At 44.8% G+C, this 21,854-nt stretch overlaps 1 protein-coding gene across 1 annotated transcript in view; it reads right to left on the bottom strand.

The window, feature by feature from the left end:
• MFSD6 (major facilitator superfamily domain containing 6) overlaps positions 1–17,395 on the bottom strand; it is a 69,070-nt gene extending 51,675 nt beyond the window's left edge. Inside the window, exon 1 of the mRNA XM_040971867.1 lies at positions 17,279–17,395. The gene's annotated coding sequence lies outside the window, so the exon portion shown is untranslated. The remainder of the gene's footprint in view (positions 1–17,278) is intronic.
• Between the last annotated feature and the right edge of the window lie 4,459 nt (positions 17,396–21,854).

The following is a 21,854-nucleotide window of genomic DNA, read 5'->3' as shown; positions in this document are numbered from 1 at the left end:
TTGACAGCAAATATCTGGGTAAATGAAAACTCTAACATGGATTACATCAGCCAATAAACCTTGGAAGGATTTCCTCATCCTCAGCTTGGCAAGACTGACAGCATTTCAGAACTATCAAAACCACTTGAGCAGAACCCTTGGAGCACACTCCACATTGAGGATCCTTGGATGACATCGGGTGGCCATTCCCCATTCCCGGGTCCTGAGGGGGTTGGGAGGCCAGTTACGGCTTCTTCCCCTTTTATCCCCTTCCCTTAGATACAGGAAGAAGAAAAAGAAAATTTAGAAACAATGGTCTCATCCTCTTTTCCCTAACCCTCAACCCTTCTCACCCTAATCAACTATGTAAACATCATCAAAAGTAAAATTTTTTTTAAAGTATAATAAAAATACATGGTTCTATGAGCTGTGTCTTTGCAAAGTCAATCATTAAAAGCATTACTAGTAACCTTGTATCACTGACTAAAAAAAAAAAAAAAATCCACAATTGTACAGAATGTCTGACAGCATGACTTGTACCCAGGTATCCATGGTGGCCTTTAATTAACTGTACACCATAAGTTGACTGCTAAGTCTAACAAGTAGATCAGAAAATGAGACAAAGTCCCCGTTTGGAGTACATATCCCTGAACTTCCTGCCTGATGAAGAATCAATGTCTAAATGCTACACCAAGGTACAAAATATCTAACACTAGGGTGTTGAGTTAAATCTTTTATTATTTTAGAAGATGTTTACATAGTTGATTACAGTAAAAAGGATCCAGGGTTAGGGAAAAGCGGGTGTGATCACTGCTTCCAAATTTTCTATTTCTTCTTTCTGTTTCTGGATGGGCAGGGGGAGAAGGAGAGAAGACAAGGGGAGAAGCCATACCTAGCTTCCCAAATGCCTCAAACCTGGAGATGGGGAATGGCCACCGAATATAAGCCCAGCGTCGCAATGTGGCGCACACTCTGAGGATCCTGCCCAAGGTGGTTTCAATAATTCTGAAATATTGTCAATCTCACAGGTCCAAGGATGAGGGACCACTTTCAATGTCCACTGGCTGACACAGTCAATCTTAGAGTTTCCATTCGCCCAGATATTTGCTGTCATCATTTGGCTGGGGGTAGTTATCCAAATTTTTCTGTCCTCCTTCTTCTGGCATGGTACCAGATGTCCTCTATGGCCTCAATGGCCTGCCATGTCCACCATGCGGATCTGGGCCAACTGTCCACAGCTCCATCTTTTCCACTGAAGAGGACCAGTTTCCACAGGTGGATCCAAGGACCCTGGCCAGGCGAACTGGGCCTCACCATTCCCCCCACCCCTGGGGCTCACAGACCCGGGCCAGGTAAACCTGGGTCCCACCAGGTGTGAGTTAAATCTTGATGAGTGACTTTTTTCCAACCTATTCTTTCCTCTTACTCAACTGATTTTTAATTATCGTAAGGTCATACAAGGCTTCTATTATTACCTAAGTCTAGATGTGAAGTTGTCCTCAAAATAACAACAAATGCAAAGCAGTTAAGGAAATGTCCTGTAATACAACATTCAGTGTTTTCTAGCTTGAATGACACACTCAGTAACTTTGACATCAATTTCAAAACTAGAATACAAAAGTAGTTTAAATTTAGGAAATTCTGAGACTCAATATTATCAGGTCATATTTAGATTTTGATAAAAAAGAAACTAAAACTTGGAGAAATTACATTGTCAACAGAGTTATAAAGTCTAACCACGAACCCCGTATAATTCCAGGGTCAGGAACAGACAGGCCGACTGCTGGGGCTTGGCATGGCAATCACACCAAGTGGAATGACTGCAGCCCAGAACATAGCGCCTGCATTCAAATCCTGGTCCCACCACGAATTCTGGCTGCCTGTTAATGTGCACTCTGGCAGGCAGCAGGTAAAGGCTTGAGTAATCAGGTGCCTGGCACTCACGTGGCTCAAGTGGTTGTGTTTTGCGTTCCTGGCTTCCAACTAGCACAGCTCCAGCTACTGTGGTTATCTAGGGGTGTAGAGCAATGTACCAAAGTGATCCCTCTTTCTCGCTCTCTCTTTCCTAGACAAAGTGAAACAGCCTTTTTAAAGAAGGAAACAAACCAAAAAGTACCCCATAAAAAAGTGAAGTAACTCCTAAAACAGGGCACCTTAAACTGAGTTATATTCAGCACATTATAAAAAATTGATACAGCATGTGTAAAGACCAGTAAAAACATTTATATACTTTAGGTGGTTTGCAAGGTAACAGGAGGCTTTGTTTATTAAGAGGTTGATAAGAGCTGAATGTTTGTGTCCCTCCAAAACCCCTAAGCTGAAGTCCTGATTGCCCATCTGACGGTGTTGGAAGATCCTGGGGACCCTGGTTATCCTCATGAATAGATAAACACCCTTAACAGAACAGGAAGACAGAGCAGTTTCCTTCCACAGGCACTTGCTAAGGAAGGCCTAGGCAAGGACACAGCAAGTAGGTCTATAGGCTTGGTAGTGTGCCCTCACCAGAAACCACATCCACAGGCACTTTACCTTGGACTTTCCGAGGGGCAGAACCGTGAGAACCAAATTGCTGTGTAAGCCACCAGGATGAGATTCCTCACAAGCTTCATGGAAAATGTGTATTGTGGAAAAAAACATACAAAGATTTCAGAACATTCTGCATTAACTGAGACCATCCAGGCCTGTTGAGGTCTTGGCCACACGTTGAGGTGGGCAGCACCAGCACTGCCCACTCATTTCCTAACTGGTTAGGAGACTACCAAATGGGGAGTATCTTACCTGTAGGTTCTCGTCCAACAAGGAGGGGTCAAAGGAGGCTTAAAACCCCAAGATCCTTCCAAAAAATCCCTTTGGTGTCTCTCTCCTTCTCTCCTTTCAAGAGGCACCCACCTCCCGGCCTTCCCTCCTGAGGTGCTTTCCCCTTCCCTCTCCCTGCCCTGCTCATCTGTTCCCTTCGCAAATAAACTTTTCTGTCTACAACAGATTCCCAGCTTTTTATTTTTATACTAAGCTGAGGAGAGAACCCACGGGGCATTTCTGGAAAAATTAACTTTTTGAAAAACAAAAACTAAAAAATAAAACTATAACCTGGGTCATACCAGGTCAAAGCCAGGGGCCTAAAACTCACTCCAGATGTTTTAATTCTTTTCCTCCCAGGAGCTTTTTCATGTCCCCTCTCACGGATTGCATGTTTGTTTAGCAATTGAAGTAGATCAAGACAGGGATCACCAACATGAATCCACTCAGCTAACAGTGTGGAATTCTGCCCAGGCAAGCTTTTGTCAAAGGAAAAGGCATTTCAGGTTGTCCACAGAAATATAAGAGCTTCTCTGGACAATCGCTGCCTTAGGTCCGTAGTTAGGCCTAAGTGGTTATGGAGGGCTTTTGCTTACTTTTTAGAACAGCAGCAAAGCTTTCTCACCTAGCACATAATAATGGTAGTAATTAACACCACTATTGTGAAAACACAACAAAGCCTTTCCCAGTCATTCAAACAGCAAGTATTTGTGCATTATTGATGAGAGGCAATAAAATCATTCTTGTTAAAATTGATAGCTTTCTTATTAAGCATTTAAATTATAATGGCTCAAACATATGTTGGTATCCACAAATACAAGTGTATGGAAATGTATACATCCTTTGAAGAGAAAACAAACCACAAAACAAACAAAAAAAAAATCTGAGACCTGAATACATTATTTGGATTAACTTCCAAAGGTCAGATCTGTGCTCATGATTATAATGGGTGCCATGACAAGGTCAGGGACATGACAAGGATGGGGAGAACATAAGCCCTGGTAACAAAGAAGCAACGTGGTTTCTCACACTATTGCACCAGTATCTCACTGCTGCCCAGACACCGGGACAGAAGCTGTGAAACAGGGAAATGTACTTGATGAGCCCTCAGGGTGGCTCCACCTAGTCAATGTTCCTGTCCATTCTCAGAGCCACAGAGCAACATGAGTCCCAGCACGGGACACTAGCCTCAGCTGCAATTTAGCCTCAGCACAGACACAGGGAAATCGCTGTTTAAGAAGTGCTGACTTTTACACATGACATTAAAAAAAAAGAGAGATTTATTTATTTATTTATTTAAAGTCAAAATTACAAAGAGGCAGGGAGATGGAGGAGGGGGGGAGGAGAGAAAGATTCTTTCATCTGGTGATTCACTTCCCGGGTGGCCACATCAGCCAGGTTGAGCCAAGCAGAAGACAGGAGCCAGGAGCTTCTTCCAGGTCTCTCACATGGTTGGTGGAAGCCCTTACACTTGGCCCATCCTCTCCTGCTTTTTCCAAGCCAGCAGCATGGAGGTGAAATCAGAAGTGGAGCAGGTAGGACACAAACTGGTGCCCGTATGAAATGTGGGCACTGCACGCAGGTTGGGACTTTCTACCTGCTATGCTACAATGTTGGGTCCAGATTTACAATGCTCCAGAACATTCAGTTAAAACCCCAGCATTTTCAAGAACCAAGCTCTCTTCAGAGACACAGCAGGCAATGTTAACCTAAATGGACCCTTTTAAAAAACAGTCTGACGTAAACATCTGCTAAACATATAGCCAAAATCACAACATAAAAATTTAATCTTGGTTTTATAACAGTCACACAGCCCAAAGGGGCATTAAAGTATGATTATTTTGGAATCTTTCTCGGCCTTTTGGGGTATTTTAACCTGGCTCCTCTGCGGCTGAGACAAATGGTGAAAAAGTCCCAACCTGTGCTGGTCCTGAGTCCCCCTTCCAGCTAGCCGCCTCAGTGCTGCACCCAATAGCATTCCACAGGCATGGAAACCCCTGCCAGAAACCAGAGCCTGCCACGCTAGTCCTGCTCAAGGCTCCTAGAGACACCTGCCTGCCTGCCAGATGAGAAACAAACTGCTCTCCACAGCACCAACTGACCCTTACCCTGTGGCTCCCCCATCTCAACAACATATTTCTATTTCCATTGGTGCTCAAGGGGCTACATTATCATTATTATTACTAACTCAACACAATTCAAGTAATATTTGCTAGGGTTTGGCATGTACTAACTACTTTAACCCTCTCAACAGTTCTTATCCACTTTTTAGATGAGGAAAATGAGGTACAAAGATAGCAAATAGTTACTCCAAAGTCATACACAGAGGACGTAAAAGAGGTGGGATTCAAACCTGGAGACTCTGCTCTTAAAAAGGCCAGTCTAAGAATGCTCAGGCAACTATAGGGACATCAAGACCTTGGACTTCAAAGCCATGCATTACAGCTGGCAAGAGGAGTCTAGCAACAAAACATCAACCAACGTGAAAGAGTAAAATCACGAAGAAGCAGCCATCTAGCTCTTCATAACTAACAAACAAGAAATATTACAAATAGAGCCACTCCTGTAGTTCTGAGTAGAAAGTCCACACTTCAGGTTATCATAGAAAATGAAGGATTTAACTTGAAACCTGAAAGACAGATAGAATTTACCTTTAGGTAAGGCTAAGTGGAAAACCATCCCAAGTGGAAGATTTACACCAGGGCTGAAAGGCACATGAGGCTACCAAACAGTAATAGATTATAGAAGACCTTAAATATCCGACTGAGGAATGACAGAACACAGAGTAACACTAGAATTACAGAGAAATGCAGAAATTCACTGCTTAAAAAACTAGAGCTATAAATTCAGCCCAGCTGTGACAGAGAAAATGCACATGGTGACCCATGGTTCACCTGATGATGGCGAGGCAGTCCCTGTTCTCACTGCCCAACGGCAAGAGGTGGAGTGCACATGGGCACCACACACTGTATGAAATGTTAATCCAAGGAGGCACAGGTGACTTAAAGTCCAGGCAGTGGGGATGACGAAGCTTTCAGATACTCACAGAGGCAGCTCAGAAAGGGGGACAACAGACTGACCCCGTAGGAGTTGGAAGGCTGTAACCTGGTTCTCAGTGAAGGCTTTCTGGCCCCAGACAGGATCTTCTCAGAGGCCTTGTTTCCTCACCTACAAAATGAGGAAGTAAATAACACTGTTCCACTGGAGTAGCTGTGAGTGTGCAAAAAACAAATGCAGACTGTACTCAGCATTATGCCTGTCCTATACCCAGAAGCTGGAGGTACTACTACTGACTTCCTCACTGAAGAAAACCAAGCAGGAAGGCAGCATGGCAATCTCTGCATCTTTCATAGGCCATCAGTGCTGCTGTGTGGAAAACAGCTTGCAGTTTTGCTAAGTGCGACCCCCAGTAAGCTAAAAAGCTGAACTTTGGGAGTGCTAGTCTTACTGACAGCAAGGACTAAAGCCCTCTGAGGATATCATTTCAGAACACAGAGTGCTTTCCGAACAGAACTGAATGCAACCTGTTATAATCTCTGCAAACACAACAGACTTAACTAAATCTTCCTGACTTCTTCCTCTCCTTCTCTGAGCTACTATAGGAACGAAAGGTTAATGTTACTGCAATCTTCATACTGATACCTGTGGTCTGCCCTTGAGAGGGATCCAAAACACAGATGCCCCTGACTTCCACAAACCCTCAATAAATACTGACTGCTTTTGACAACCACCTGATGACAATACACACAGGAGATACGTGTAAAGTTGTGATCAGAGATTCATTTTGGGAAGTGCAGCAAAGAGAAGTCAGAGTTGCCCTTTTGGCTTTGACAAATCAGTGCCTCTCTGAGCCACCTCCTCCTCATCAAACAGAGATAAAAACAAAGCTCATTCACAGAGCAGTTCTAGGGCTTGAAAAAATGTATGGAAAGCCATTTTGCTAATTCAATAGGAATATCAGGTGGTGGTTGCACTCCAATTCCAGGGTATTTAACTAAAACCCCAACCCTGGAGTAGGTGTTGTGGAACAGTATGCTAAGCCACCAGTTGGGATACCCACAGCCCACACAGGACTCTCAGTTCTCTGGCTATTCTGCCCTTCTGATGCAGTTTCCTGCTAATGCACCCTGAGAGGTAGCAGGTGATGCTCAAGTCCTGGGAGCCCTGGTGCCCATGTGGGAGACCTGGCTGTAGGTCTGGGCTCTTGGCTTCAGCTCAGACTAGACCTTGCTCTTCGGGGTATTTGGGGAGTGAGCCAGCAGGTGTTATGATAGAGTAATGATCTCTACCCCCAATCCTCTAGTACTCTGCTCTCAAGAAGACAAAAATAAATTACTCTAAAAGACAAATCCTGAGCCTTATTTTGCAATTATTCCAGAAGCTTTCTCAAGTGAATGCTTCAGAATTCTCTGGCACCACCCTTGTATTAGGCTAGAATTTTAAGCATCTATGCTCATGCATCTGTTCATGACCACTTCCAGGCACACAGGCTTATGGGAAGCTGGAGACACTGGGTCACCAGAGAGAACTCTGTTGTGCCACAGACTGAAATGAAAGCTAAGTATTTCCAGGCCAGAAATAACTATTCACTTAAAATACAGTCCTGTAGAACACTGAGATTTGTAACATCATAAATCTGGAAGAATCTGCAATCCTCTAACATTTCTCTCTATATGCTTAAAAAAAAAAAAAAGGAATTCTTTTAATGTCCTAAGGGTGGAGGAAATAGCTTTCAGCCATAAAGGTTGCATTAGCAATAAAAGCCCAGTAAATTTCTGTCTTCATTTTGTGAAAAGAAAGACTAAAATGTCAATGAAATGTTTATAATTTTGGTCCTTTAAAATGCATCAACCAACAACCAAGGAAGCAAATTCCTAGTTATTTCTTGTAGGCTTTTGCTTAAATACCATGCCAAGATAGCACAGTTTGTAATATAAATCTGAAGCAGCCCCAGAACTTCACTCCCTCCTACCTTTCAAATAAACATCCTGTCTTAAAACAGGCCTGAGGGGAAGAGCAAGCCACAGTGCACATTATAGCATGAAAAAAATTTTTAGAAAAGTTATTTACATCTTTGTCTTCAACAAAAGATTCAACAGATATTCAAGAAGAGAAGCAAAATTAATTAAATTTGCTCCTGATCCTGTGACTCTGTTTGTCGAGAAGGAAGGATTTAAGGGTGTCACAGAGCTTTTGAAAGGAGAAGCAATGTATATTTGTCTTTCTCTAAACACCAACCCTGGAGTAGTCAGGTGGGAACTGTTTAGGGTAACCAAAACAATCTACAAGCAGGGTTCCTACCATTCATTGTACTTCAGTTGCTGAAGTTTAGAAACCCTTTCCCTGTTGAAACAATGTGACAAGTAATGGTGAGTTTTCCAGTTAGTCAACTTTAAGAACAAGTGCATAACTTGTAAATGCTTCCTGCTTTTCAATTTAGGATGTCAGCAGCACTCACCCAGGCATCCCCATCCGCAGCATGTAGTCCAAGCCTAGAATGCAGCCTTGGACCAGGGCAGGGAGCCTGGGAGCACCAGCCACCACCAGCAGGGAGGAGGGTATAGGGAGGGAGGGGTCCAACTTGCTGGAAACGTGTCTTCACTGGGAAAGGTCCTTGAGAGCCTTAAGTAAATGTATCACACATACAGTGTTTCCTTGTCTTCCTATGTACAATTGTACCTCAAAAAGTTCATGCAAAATGAAAATAACGTTTTGCTTGTTTTTGGTGCAAACCATTTTTGAAGTTTATGCATAATTTTTTAGGTGTATTTTCCATTAACTTTCTGAAGATGTATCTCACTGTTAGCATTCACTTATCAGTTTTTTCAGATAAGAATATAACAGGGCAACTAGGATCATGCATGGGAAATACCCTAACAGCAAAATAGTGTCCTCAGACTGTTTAATGATTGTGGGACAAGTAAAAAGTTAGGAGACAACAGGAAGGACAGAACGTGTTCAGAACATTCCAGACCACAGCAAGATTAGGAGGCCCCACAAACTGATGCGATTTGAAAGCTGTCTACAATATTATCAAACCATTGACTATGTTAGTGAACATAAATTTGTCCCAAGATTTTCACACTGCAGACTTAACCTTTTCAAGGCATAAAACAAAAGATTTTGAAAAGACTGACACTGACAGCAGTTTGCTAAAGGTTTTACAGAAGATTTTTCCTCAATAAACTATAGCATGCTATACTTCAGAAGCAATTTATACAGAAGGCATATTACCAGTTTGGGATGGCTTCTGGATTAAGCCTATGTGAATCCCTCTTTCATCCACAAATCCATAAACTGAAATGTTTTTAATAAAGGACTGACATGAATGAACATAAGTACAAGGACTACATGACCTAAAAATACTATAACAAACAGATCATGGAAAAATAAGAATTATAATGAGAAAACAGCCCCAATTCTAGGCATTACTAACATAGTATGTGGTCATAGCAATAGCATATGTGTGATGCTAATACAATATCTGCAATGTGTCTTGATCAAGCCTGTAATGAAGAGGGTATTATTTGTTAATTTTGAGACTACTAGACACTGAGAAGGTTAAGAGTGCTAAAAAAAAAAAAAAAAAAAAAAAGCACAATCTGTCATAAAGCAGGGCATCTTGATAGAATTTCTAGAAGCTTTGGGGGCAGGCGTTTGGCACAGCTGCTAACATGCTGGTTATGACATCGGCATCCTGCACGGAAGCACCTTGTTGTCCTGGCTCCACTTCCAACCCCAGCTTCCTGCTAATGTGCACCTGGTAGGCAGCAGGCTGAGGCCCACGTGTCTGCATCCCTACCACCAACTTGGGAGACTTCATTTCCAGGCTCCTGGTTTCAGCCCAGCCTATCAGGGCTACTAAAGGCATTTGGGGAGTGTTTCAATGCATATAAGGTTCTGTCAAAAAATATATAATTACACTTTTTTTTAAATACAGGTTATTATTTTTCAGATAGACCTTTTACATCTAAAACAGATCTCAAGGCATAAAACATTTTCCTATAGGCCTGTATATAAATGTAAGTTTTTCCTTACATTTCTAAGTACATTAGAAATAATTTACAGTCAGCACATTCCGTTATATTTGATCTAAAATTGCTTCATTTTCTTAAGCTATTAGGAATCTGATCAACTTAGGTGCAGTTAACTCTTACATTATAATTCTTCTCAGAAAAGGTGTCTTCCCCAGTCCCTGCTATTACAATAGAAGAAGCTACTACAATAAACATGCCTTTCCAATGCTTGTAAAGATGCAGATACTCAATGCAAGAGGGCATGAGGACGGAGAGCCAATCTCACTCGTCAGCAGAAGTATAAGCTTTCTAGAAAGCAAAGATTTAAGTGGAAAGATGTTCACTGCACTTGTTTTCACAGTAATCAAAACTGAAATAAGAAATCAGAAAGGGACTCAGCTGAGTAAATCATGATTATTCCTATCACAGGAAGGGAAATTTGTGTGGGAAAATGCACTGCACTAAGTGGGAATAAAAAGAAGGACATAAATTTCCATGTTTAGGGAAGAGTTTATATTTGCAAGTCTATGTACTACACACAAAATTCATCTTGTAAAACTACTTAAAGAAAATATTACCAAAATGTTTGTAGGCTTTTCTCTGTGAAGTAAAATTAACAGCTATCCTTTTTCTTGTGTCTGGCTTAATTTTTCTGAAATGAGCAATTATCACATTTAAGATACATACTTTTGGGCTCAGTGTGATAGCCTAATGGCTAAATCCTTACCCTGCACCTGCCAGGATCCCATATGGGCGCCAGTTCATATGCTGGCTGCTCCACTTCCCATCCAGTTCCCTGTCTGTGGCCTGGGAAACCAAAGACGGCCCAAAGCCTTGGGACTCTGTACTCACATGGGAGACCCAAAAGAAGCTCCTGGCTTCAGATTGGCTCAGCTCTGGCTGCTGCCGCCAATTGGGGAGTGAATCAGCAGACAGAAGATCTTTCTCTCTGTATCTCCTTCTCTCTGTAAATCTGCTTTTCCAATAAAAATACATTTTTAAAAATACATATTTTACACATTATTTATTAAACAAGAGAGGAGCCAGCCTTCTGGTGCAGTAAGCCAAGCTGCCACCTATAAGACCAGCATCCCACAGCAGAATGCCAGTGTGAATGCAGGCTGCCCGGCTCCCAACCAGGTTCACTGCTGACGGGCCCAGAAGAGCAGCCAAACGTGGCCCAGGTATTCAGGACTCTGCCAGCCAGGTGGGAGATCCACGTGAAGCTCTGGGCTCTTGACTTCAGCCTGGTCCAGGTCCAGCTACTGTGGCCATTTACACAGTGAATCAGCAGATGGAAGACAGATCTCCCCCTTCACTCCATCACCTGGCCTTTTAAGTAAATCTTTAAAAACAAATAATACAGAAATCTTAAGGGCACTTGAGAAACTCATGGAAAATAGATTTGAATGTTTATTCTTGTATAAAACTTTAAAATCCATGCAAATGTGGAGGTGTTCAAAAAGTTCATGGAAAAATGAGAAAGCTATTATCAATGGATTTCAAGGTTTTTTGGGCACCAAAACAAATATATTGATGCCACTGCCGTGCACATTTTGCAGTGCTCTTGATTTATGTCCCAACTGAAACACCTTGATCCTGGAGTTCCTAGATCACAGTGTTGCCAGGTGGAAAGCCTAACTCACCCAATGCCTTGGGTTTCCCAGGCACAGAAAGGCTGGAGACATTAAGATATTGTACCTTCAACAGAGAGTCTGACTGCCACCCTAATTCTTCTGAAAGTACAAAACAAAATCTTTCATTGACACCCCTCATAAAGGTAGACTGGGAAATCAGTTGTTCATTTTTTTTTAAAAGATTTATTTTTATTATTTTCTTATTGGAAAGGCTGATATACAGAGAGGAGAGACAGAGAGGAAGATCTTCTGTCCAATGATTCATTCCCCAAGTGACCACAATGGCTGAAGCTGAGCTGATCTGAAGCCAGGAGCCTTGCCTCTCCCGAGTATCCCATACGAGTGCAGGATCCCAAGGCCCTGGGCCGTGCTCGACTGCTTTCCCAGGACACAAACAGGGAGCTGGATGGGAAATGGGGCAGCTGGGATTACAACTGGCGCCCATATGGGACCCTGGCATGTTCAAGGCAAGGACTTTGGCTGCTAGGCTACTGTGCTGGGCCTGTAGACATCATTTTAAAAGATAATTAAGCAGGCACTCTACAGCACAGGTGTAGCAGTGTGGGTCTACTGGATTAGGTCATAGTCAAGCAGAACAGGACATTTCTGCAAACTCCCTCTACAGGCTCACGGCACAGCCTTTGTGCTTTGTCTTGTAGGAGAGAAACCTTGCTTAAGTTGAGTTCAAGTCTGCAAAAGCTCACACCCAAAGTCCCCACAGCAGCTGTGAGAGGACTCCCAACCTAGCTCCCAGATGCCTACTCCTGCCACTGTTCTGGGGTCCAGGGTGCTCTAGGAACCGTGGCTTCTTGGGGCCATATCTGCCTGCCTGCCTTCCTGACGCAGTGGACTCTCCATGTGTGAGTACGCCGGTGTATCTGGGCTCAGGCTGAGCTGGCTATCTAGCAAGTAGAAGGGAGCGCAGAACTTTCTACAACCCCTCAAGGCAGCTTAGCACCAGTCCAAACTCACTACTCACTTTCCCTTGGCACAATTAACCCACAAATCAGGCTTGTTCAGGCAGTACAGTTTCCTCTTTCTAGTTCTCCTTTTCAACCTCTAAGAAGTCACCTCAGAGCTCCCTGTGGCCACTGCTCACTCACAGCGGACCCCAGGTCCACTTCTGGACTGAGATCAAAGACTTCCACACATTCTGGACTTCCCTGTTTTCTGTGAGCAGAAGGTTCTCTATGTGTTCCACATACATCAAAGAAGGGGGTCTCTGCCCACCTCCCAAATTCAATCCCTCTGCACAGCCCCTGACCATGATTTTTCTAATATCCTGAATTTCTTCCCATTTTTTCCCATTCCCTCCCATTCCATTTTCTACATCCTAAACAGGAACATGGGATCCCGAGCCACCACAAGCTCTCCTTCACAACCCAGACTCCAGCATTCCTGCAGCCTGTCAGTGCCTCATCTGAGCCACGTGTACTCTGCTGGACCAAGCTACTGTGAATATACATCACACTAAGGATATCCAGTTTTTCCTTTTCAACTGATAAAAATGGTTGTTATCTACGGGACATTATGTGGCCTTTCAGTGTACAGGTAACGTCCAAATCAGGGTAAACATTTATCTCCTCACTTATTTTCTCTTTATAGTGAAAATATCCATATGATCCTTTCCTCTAGCTTTTTAAAAAAAAGTTACATGGTAAACTATCATTATCCATAATTAACTCTACTGTGCAATAAAACCTTGAGTGTGGTTTTTGTTGGTGCCCCGGTAAGGGTGTGTGTGTACTTTTCACACAGTAGATACATTAATGTACTCAGGTAAGGCAAGATGTAAGTGTTCCACACTTTTTTAAAAGCTATTTGCTTTGTTTCTTTTCTGGCCTCTGTACTAGTACATTAAACATCACAGAATAAGGATTTCCAAAAGATACCCAGCCAACTAATTTACTTGAGAAAACAACATTTTATGAAACAGGAAACGTCTTGCAAATAAAGTATATCTATAAAGTAAATGTCACCAACTCAAACCATGAGACTAAACATTGGATACCATGTCATTCAGGATTCAGAAAATCAGGCTGGCCCAAGTCCCTCTCATTCCCAGAATGCTGGTAAATCCAGTCAACAACCGCAGATGACTCACACTGAGCAACGACCCCGGAAGAACTGTCCACCCAAATGGAAGGCTTACATGGAATCATGCAAGGTATTGCCCCACTGAGGACATGTGGCAGATGTGCTGTCTGCTTCCTCAGGAGGCCAAAACGCTGCACCCTGGGAAGTGCCATGCCAGTTTGCCTTGAGGAAGAAAGTTTTACCCACACTGGCTTTGTAATGAGGTAAGAACACGTACCTGGGATCCTTGAAGAAACTACTAAACACCTATATCAAAGGATTCAGAGTTGCTTCTACCTAACATATAATCAGAACTTTGAGTGAAACTTTACATGATACCTAAAGTCATCAAAATATCTCTTCTGCTAAATAATTTTAGAGGTGGGTATTCGGCAGAGTGGTGAAGGCACAACTTGGCACGCCCGCAGGTCACACTGGGAAGCCAGGGCTAGCGTTCCGGCTCTGCTGTGAACCCCAGCTTTCTGCCCACGTGCACTCCACTGGCCAGCAGGGGAGAGTTCTAACACCAGCCCCAGAGCCCCCACCACCTCAATGGGAGAGCCACTGAGTCCCGGGTTCCTGGCTTCAGCCTGGCCCAGCCCTATGCTGCAGGCATTTGGAAAGAGAAACAGCAAATGAAAGGTCTTTGTCTTTTTTCTGCCTGCATTTCCAATAAAATGAAAATAATTAACAATTTCAAAGTTGAAAAATGAAACAAAATTTAGGACTACTTCTCAGGCTGCTACATTTATTCTGAACCATGGTTACTCAGATTTCCTTCATGCATAAAACAGGAACACAGGTTTTTTGCTCTTAAAAATCTGAACCTATTTGATTCTGTATTTCTAAGTCAGAAAAGAAATGAGTTCATTTTGAAGGATTCTAAGAAGCAAATTTTTGCTCATTTTACTGGGCAGAAATGTGGAGGCCAAATCATAATACATTAGACTAACTTGCCTTAAACTGTTGCTAAACAAATTGCACCTGAAGTCATGCAGAGCGCTGTAATTTCATGAGTCGACACAACAGCAAATAGATTTCTCCCACTCCTACTGTCTCTACCAGTCTGTTTGGGGAAAAATAAGTATGCATCCAAAGACTGCATCAACTAGCAAGACCTGGAAGAAAGAAATTCTGTCACCTTAGTCTAGCAGACAAATTGCTATACGCATCAAACAACTCCTGGCAGATTAGAAAACTGGCACCTCTAGTATACAGACCCGTGACACTTCACTTCCACACCTACTGTTCCCAGAATGCCACCCGTCTCTTGCTTCTCACTGTCTCCTTTCGCTTCCTTAATCACATTACACAGTTTAGACACATCCAACTTTCTCCGCTTTGGATTTTTACAAAATGAATTAATGTTAGTCTTTTTTTTCCTTCCTGGTTTATATAATAAAAGTATATTTCAAAGAAAAGGTTTAAACCCAAGTATAACTTTATAAGGGGAAAAACAAAAATATCATCTTATGCCCACCCCATGACACTACCTCAAGTAAGACACTGGCCACAGTTTTGGGACAAGCTGTACAGGTGACTGCATGCAGGCCTGAATTCTGTAGGTAAATCTTGTCTGCAGCTCACACTTTTCACTTAATTTATCTAGATTTCCCCCAATCCAATGCATTAAAGCAGCAGCTGACATTTTTATTGCATTTCTGCCTTTCCCCATAAGACTGCCTCCTCAAGATTTACTGAATAGAAAAAGAAAATAGAAGACCTACCAGCCTGATAAAAAATGTGTCACTGGCAGTATCAGGTGGTTTTTAAAATTCATTTCAATATAAAAATGGTAAAAACAAACAAGTAAGCACAGTGCTTTCACACAGTATGAATATTCAGATATCCCATGTGGATCAGTGTGAACATTTGTGAGACACGTATGTTGCAATGAAAATATCCAAAGGCAAGAAGTGAAGGCAGGCATATGCATGGGCAGGGAAGCTTACTGGGTCCAGAGTAGGGAGGGGCACCAAGTGGAAATTTCCTGGAGCCAGAGACCTAGGAACAAACAGAACTCCACCTCTTTCTGATTGTTCGGTTAGTGTAAATGCTATAACCTTTCTTCATTCCCTTTTTAATCATGAGCACTATTAGAAGAAAGACCGATCTTAGAGAGATTTTCAGATGGTGTCTTCAATTTAGTGAGTGCTCAAAAAATGCCTCTTAATAATCCCAAAATTGGATATAGCAGAATGGATGATCCAGTACCCACCCTGCCAAACACCGGGAAGCTTTGCAGCTCCGTCAGGTTCCATCTGCCTCCATGTTTTCATACCTTTCTGCATAAACACAGTAAGTGTTGCAGTGATAAATGACTGTCTCCAGGCTAAGCAGCACTAAGGCATTACCGAAACACAATCTTTCCTCACCCAGAGTATCCTGCACTGGCTTAACAACGGCAGTCTCCCAAGCAACCCTAAATTTTACATACAACTTGTGATCAATAAAAGCCCAGTAACTACCAAGAAATGAGCAAAATTGTCCTCCATGTCTACTAAAGACCAGAAACGCAAAGTATCAAAAAATCAAGCTTCCCAAGAACACACATTGGAACATCTTTCACTGAACGCACCCCTGCAGCTGGCTAGCGCGCATGACTGGGGAAGAGACCACATACTGCCAACACCAGGGACCTTCCCAAACTCCCTGGACTCCACCATGTTACTCAGCCATGTGGTCACTCGCCCTTCACACTCGTCTATGCTTAGGAAGCTAGAGGGCTATAGAATCACTGACTTCTAGATGAAGGTTTAACCATTAGACTACGCAATCATCTCCTTCCCACACGTGAGCAAACTGGGGCTGAACAAGATGGGACATACCCCAGGACACACAACTATGCCTATTGATAACCCACCCGGATTGGCCCTCCCCTCTGTAAGACTTTTTTCCTAAACTGTCTGTAGGGTAAGGAATTTTGTGTTCCAGCTGTTCCATACGGAGCTTATTCAATATGTGGGGATGAAAAGAAATGTTTCCAGTGGGTGTGGGAAGCAAGATGCACCGTGTGCCGACCTTGAGAATAATTAATCCACCTGTCTGCCCACGTGGGACGAGGATAAACGAGGGAGAGGTTGCATTTTAATTTTTTTTCACCTGAACCAACCGAGAAATCAAATCCCTAGGACCCAGGACTAGCAGCCCCCGTGACTACCCCAAGGGACTGCTGGAACCCCTTTAGACCAAGTTGAAGTAAAGAAGCACGAGGTGTTGGAATCTCCCAAGAAGTCACCTGGCGAAACAGGCGGTGTCGATGTCTTCCTCCTGCCTCACAGGAGGCCAGCTCCTCGTCCCCTCGGCTGCGGGGCTGGTCGCGTCTCTCGCGTTCTCCCGGGGATGTTTACAGCAAGGGCACCAGTGAGGCTCGGCCGGCAAGGGCCTGGCCCTCGGGGCCCACTCCTCGTCCCCAACACCGGCTGCCGGCGCCCGGCGAGGGCTCCCTGGGCAGCGCCTTTGTTTTCCCGACTCCAATTACGTTTGCGGAAGTGCTGCCCGCGCCAGGAGCGCCCGCGGCAGCCTCCTCCAGCACCCCACGAAGATGACACCCGTCCTCGCCCACCCCTCCCAAGCCGTGGGGGATGGCCCTGCGTGACTGGCGAGCGAGCGAGCGAAGCCGGCCCGCGGAAACACTCCAGCAAACCTCCCCGGGGGGCCCCCTCTCTCCCACCCCACCCCCGGCAGCAGGTGCACGGGGCCCGCGGGGGGAAGAGCGGGTGCCGGGGCGGAGCTGCCTGGGCCGCCCCCTCCTCGCCAGCCCGCCAGACTCACCTAAGGCGGCGGAGGCGCTCAGCTGCGCCCGGCGCGGGGAGCCCTCTTCCCCGGGCGCAGGGCGGCGGCTCGCGGCGGCGCCGGGGCGGCGGCTGTCCAGGCGGGGCGCACCATCTCGGACCCGGCTCTCCGGTTCCTGGGGGCTGCGGCGGGCGGAGCCGGACAGGGCGCGGCGGAGGGATGCGGGCAGGGTGGGGCGACCTGCAGCCGCGGGCCTGGCAACCGCTGTCGCCACCTTTTCTCCTCCTCCTGCTACGCGGCCAAGGGCCTGCCTGTCGCCGCCGCGCTCAGCCCCGGCTGGACCCGTTTCTGGGCTGGGTGCCGACGACCGGCCGCCAGGTGCAGCGCTCCGCCTCCTGCGGCGGCGGATGCGTCGGCCGCCCCCTCCCGGCCTCGCGCGCACCCCTGCGGCCCCGCGGGACCCCGGGCCTCAGGTCGGCTGGGCAGGCGCACGGAGTAGAGAACCCCGCGGCGGGTGGCGTCCCGCAGCATACAGGCGCGCACCCCGGCCCCAGGTCAAACCCCCAACCCCAATGCCCGGGCACGCGATCGGTGCCAGCCCGGGCGCATGGGCGGGTGTCGGCGGTGCGGGGTTGTTAGACTGGCGGTCGTGTCGTGAGCGCGTTCTCAGAGCCAGGCCCGGCGTTATCCTGGGTCTCTGGTTGACTACACTATCTGCAGACAACCCTGAGAGAGGAACTGGGCCGGGCACTGGAGGCAGACAGCCTGGTGAGGCGCGGACTCGTTGGCGACAGGTACGCTGAGGCCGCAACGCCGGCTGGATGAAAGACACACTGCCGCGTTAAAGTGGTATTTTTAGTCAGACGCTCAGAGACCGTGGGAAGAGTGGCGTGGGTTAACAGGTTGTTCCTTGTGCAAGTCTTTCAGTGCCGGATCCCTGTTCCAGGGGAGTTTATGGTCTCTTCTGGCAACAATAACACAGCCATGGTGGTAGCTGGCCTATGTGAATGTGCACCGTGTGCGACATTGTTGGAGCTTTGTCACATCTTTTGTGCATAAGTACCGGTATTCTCCTTTTATAGCTGACAAAACCGAAGCTACAAGTAAGTGTACCTAGTCAGAGTTAATACATAGAGAAGAGGGGAACAAAAGGGGGGAGGGGCTGACTTCTTCTATTCTCCAGGCTTTCAGCTCTTCCCCATAAAACCGTACTGAGTTCATAGTCTTGGAAGCTTCACAATTTGGATTCCCTCTTTTGGAAGAACAAAACAATTAGCTGCCAGGGTGGGCCCTTTGCAGAGTCTACATGGGTCCTTGAAGCGTAAGCCATACGGCCTCTTGGTAAATGTGCTTGCAGTATTGATAGGAAAAGCATAACAAGTATAGGCCCTAGTGCTGGGCTCTCTAGGCAAATTCCAGGGTGGCTGTAGGGCACAGAGGAAGACCCATCCTGGTGTGGCCTGGAAGCAGCTGCTTCCTGCTGCAGCAGGTGGAGCTGAACATACCCCTGAAGTACTAATAGATAGCTGTTAGGACAGAGGCTTCATTGGTCTTATCTTTCTAGCTATTAAAAAAAAAAAGGAAGAAAGAAACAGTTCTCTAAAGAGAAGATAGGAATGGACTACAGATCTGAGTGGTTCAGGTCGCTCCTGCTGATGAGGTAAGAGCAGAAAGGACCCAGATAAAGGGAAGGTGGTTCTTCATCTACTAGGCAGGTCTGTGTAGGAAACAGGTTGTTTCAGTTGGCCTTGTTAGGGCAAGGTTTTAACCAGACAGACACACACCTTTTTAATGTGTGAGGATTTTTTTGACCATGTGTAGTATGACATTGTGCCTACTTATCTGTGTGCTGTATATAATTTTTCTTAGTTTTTCAAATACAAAAGCAATCAGTCTGTCTCTGGAGAAGATACAAACAGGCATGCAGAAAAGGTGACCTGTAACTCCTCCCCTACCTGCCTACCTTTGTGAGTGAATCAGTGGGTGCAGTGTGGGAAATCAGCTTCCAAGTCAGGCCCTCTTACAGGTCATTGCGTGGAAAAACTCAAAGACAAGGCCAAGATGTTGAAATCACATGACTTAACAAAGCAATTTTAAAAACATAATGAGCAGCGGGGGCCAAGAGGCTAGGTTAACACAGGAGAGTGTACTGGCAGGTAGCATATTATATAAAATCTATGTACATTCTTTGTCTCCTCTTTCTGTCTGTCTCTTTCCTCCCTCTCTCTCTTCCCTGCTGATGATGCAGTTGTAAGGACCACAGTGGAGGTTGAACAAGGAACATGCCTGGTACATGAGAGAGGCATCTGAAAGCATTTATGGAACAATAGAATTAAAAATAACTGTATTTTGATGTTAAAATTTGAAATCCCTCCTTTTTATCATATGAAGTGCCACGAACTTTTTGGAAGATCTGTCCTACTTGCTCCATATCAGAAGACAAGCTTCTAGTTCAACAGATAGTAAGCTGATTTGCGTTTCCCAGGAAGAGAACAAATACAACCCATGTTGAGTGTCACTGCCAGGTCACCATTTTAAGAGTTCTTGATTGGAGTGTCTTAAGTGCTTCATTGAATACTTGTGTCAAGCATATTCAGTGGGACAGGCATTTGCTGTAGCAGTTAAGATTCCCACATGCCTTATTGGAGTGCCTGGGTCCATGCCCCAGTTATACTGTAGATCCCAGCTAATGCACACCCTGGGAGGAAGCCGATGATGGTGCCAGTGGTTGAGTGCATGTCCTCTCCACGGGAGATCTGGATGCAGACCCTAGCTCCCAGTCTCAGCCAGGGCCAGCCATCGGGCAGGACCCAGTAGATGGCAGCGCTCACTCCCCTCACACCCCCTTTAAAAAGATTAATGAAAACAGGTAATAAATACAATTATGAAAAAGAATATTTAGTGCTTGCTTGGTTTTTCTAACCCTTCACTGTAGTCAGCTCATATTTGCACTTTTTTGTCTCCCAAGCTGCTTGTTTACATTTCAGTTTCACCTATTTTCCTTACATGTTTCTTATTCGCTTTGACAAGCCTGATTTTTCTTAAGGAAAGAAACAAACATTTTAAAGTGGGGTTAATAAAAATAGCAAAAACATCTGACTTGGAGTACCTACCATATGCTGGGTGTGGCTCAATGTACATCCAAAGCATTTATTCATATAATACTTGCCGCAATCACCTCCACGTACACACTGTTATTATTCCATTTTACAAATGAGAATATTGGTGCATATAAAAGTGAGACAGTTTGGCCAGGATAACTCAAATTGAATGATACAATTTATATTGGGACCTAGTCTGACTTCCAGTATCTGGGTATAACCTCTCCTCCCTCTTGCTTATTTGCATGCTGGATATCCACGTCTGGGTGGTTGTGGATTTGATATGCAGATAGTCTCCGCCACCTCTTTCTCCACCTGACAGCAACACTGAATGCTACCCACGTCCCCTCATTTAAAGTTCCCTTCCTTTTGACTTGCGTTTGGTCTTTCTCTTCTCTCTTGCCATTCCCTTGATATGCTTGGATTTTCATTTTTCTTTGGATTTTGTTAAAAGCTTTTTTTTCCTTTCTTTTTCTGTAAATGTGCTCATTCCCTTGCCTTCAGTCACACAATATTTGAGAATTTCTCAAAGTCCATCTCTCCGGGACCACTTCTTACCTGAGTGTCAGATCTGTATGGCCAGTTGTTGAGTAGGATATGCCATGGAAATCCCAGCTTCCTAAAACCCATCGGCTGCTGCCTCTCCATTGCTCACTCTCCTAGGTTCTTAAATTGCCATCCACTCATCTATACAAACCTTTCTGTTCATTGTTCCTTTCCCTTTCCCATTTACTGCATCTGCTTCCTATTGTTGTTAGGACAAGGCACCATAAAATGGGTGGAGGAAAGCAACACATATTTCATACCTTACAATCCTAGAAATCAGAAGTCTAAAGTGGGTTTTGTTGAGCTAACCTCGAGGTACCTGTGGGGCTGCATTCCATCCATAACCTCTGGAGGAGAACCTGTTGGGTTGTGTTTGCCTGCATCCAGGGACTGCTTGCAGTGCAGCTTGGTCTTCAACGTGTACCACTCTCACCTCTGCTTCAGTCTTCACGTCACCTTTTCTCTGACCCTCACCACTACAATGGGTTCAACAATCTAGGTGTATTTCCTTTTGAGAGCCTTGGCTTAATCACACCTGTAGAATCCCCTTTGGAGTTTGGACACGAGTCTAGTAGGGGGCTATGACCCTGTCTGCTGTACCTAGTCTACTGTCCAACTCCCGTAACTGCCTCTTGCAGTGTCTCTGGAGTCTGCCCTCTCCTCTCCATCTGTGCTGCGCAGATATGTGAGATCACCTCTCCTCTGGGCTTAGCACCATTTTCCTGCCTTGGTGTTCTCTTAAGTCATTGGATTTTCCATTTTGCAACCAAAATAATTTTTGAAAATATCTGATTGTCTAGTTTCCTTGCCTCAGAGCTGTATAACATTACATTAGACTGTGCCTCCCCGAAGTGCTACTAGCAAACTTTGTTTATATCTTTTTAAAACTCATCCAAAGAAATTTCACAATCCAGTAATTAAACAGATATTTTAATGTATATATTTTAATATATGTGTGTATTATATAT

This window comes from Ochotona curzoniae, unplaced genomic scaffold, assembly GCF_017591425.1.
Source record: "Ochotona curzoniae isolate NIBS_2020 unplaced genomic scaffold, NIBS_Ocur_1.0 contig_2210, whole genome shotgun sequence".
In the NCBI taxonomy this organism is placed as follows: Eukaryota; Metazoa; Chordata; class Mammalia; order Lagomorpha; family Ochotonidae; genus Ochotona; species Ochotona curzoniae.
This window is presented reverse-complemented; position numbering and strand designations above follow the sequence as displayed.